The 1,618-nt window shown below is 41.4% G+C and overlaps 1 pseudogene; it reads left to right on the forward strand.

Annotated features, from left to right (window-relative positions):
* The first annotated feature begins 676 nt into the window (after positions 1–676).
* On the forward strand, positions 677–1,618 carry LOC108383845 (olfactory receptor 9G4-like; annotated as a pseudogene).

Raw genomic sequence — 1,618 nt, forward strand, 5'->3', positions numbered from 1 at the left:
ATTTTGTGGTGTTCATGGAATTTGCTTCGGGAGATGCTCTGAATCAGCTGCCTACAGTTCTGGATGCTGAAAGTGTATGATCAAATTGACGACTGACACAGCTTCTGGTGAGGACTCTTTTCCTGGCTTGCAGACGGCATCTTCACAAAGGCTTTCCTCTCTGTGTGGCAAGCTGGCCTGGGTGCTTTTATGAATATCTCTTTTACTCATCAGCCAAGCTGTGAGGGGCATCATTTTTCTTGACTGTTTGGTTAGACTATGAGACATGCCCTGCACTAAACAATGACAAAGTGAAAGCCCTAATTCGAAAATCAGATTTTAACACCAATTCCTGTGGTCTTACCAAGTCACAGGCTGAATTTCTATCAATTTAGAGAGTCATTAGTTATAGGGATGAAAGCACATCAGAGAGAATACAATAAATCTGTAACAACTATGTTCACATATAGCAACTGCAATAGTTAGGGTGAGCCTCTAATAATGAAGATAGCTTTGTTGTATACTTGAAACCAATATTCTATTGTATACCAATTATACTTCAGGAAAAATAAATAAAAAATTAAAAAAGCCTTTACCTAGTAATTGGTATTGTAATTGATACCTTTGTTAATCCTTACAATGGAAATATCATGAAAATTGCTTTTTTTTTTGAAGTCTTTATAAGGCTCTCTCCTTTATGGACATGGAAGTGGGAAATCTCACTATCCTGACTGAATTCATCTTGGTGGTCTTCTCAGCAGATCCCCAGTGGCAGCTGATTTTATTTGGAATATTTCTGATGCTCTACTTGATAACCTTGTTGGGGAACATGACTCTGGTTATCTTAATCTGTATTGATTCCCGCTTGCACACACCTATGTACTTTTTCATTGGCAATCTGTCTTTCTTGGATTTTTGATACACCTCTGTGTATACTCCCCAAATCCTGGCCATTTGTGTCTCAGAAGATAAGGGCATTTCCTTGGCAGGATGTGGGGCCCAGTTTTTCTTCTCCTGTGTTGTAACCTACACTGAGTGTTACCTCCTAGCTGCCATGGTGTATGACTGCCATGTGGCAATTTGTAACCACTATTTTATTCAAGTGCTATGTCCAGTTCTCTCTGTACTGCACTCGTTGCTGGCTCCTACATAGGAGGGCTCTTGAATGCCATAGCCCATACTGCCAACACTTTTCACCTGAGTTTCTGTGGAAAGGATATCATTGACCACTACTTTTGTGACATAGCACCATTTGTAAAAATGTCTTGTACTGATACCCATGTCTACGAAAAAGTCCTCCTCAGTGTGGTAGGCTTCACGGTCCTCTCCAGCTTTCTTGCCATCCTGATTTCCTATGTAAACATCCTCTGGCTTTCCTGTGGATCCGCTCAGCCTCAGGAAGATGCAAGGCCTTCTCTACCTGTGCTTCTCACCTCATCTCTGTCATGCTCTTCTATGGATCCTTGCTCTTCACATACTCAGGCCAAGTTCCACTTACTCCCAAGGGAGAGACAAAGTAGCGTCCCTATTCTATACTGTTGTTAACCCATTGCTCAACCCTCTCATCTATAGCCTGAAAAACAAAGATGTCAAGGATGCCTTATGGAAAGCAATGCAGAACATAAGGGCATGGAGATGA

This window comes from Manis javanica, chromosome 11 (assembly GCF_040802235.1).
Source record: "Manis javanica isolate MJ-LG chromosome 11, MJ_LKY, whole genome shotgun sequence".
Taxonomy (NCBI): Eukaryota; Metazoa; Chordata; class Mammalia; order Pholidota; family Manidae; genus Manis; species Manis javanica.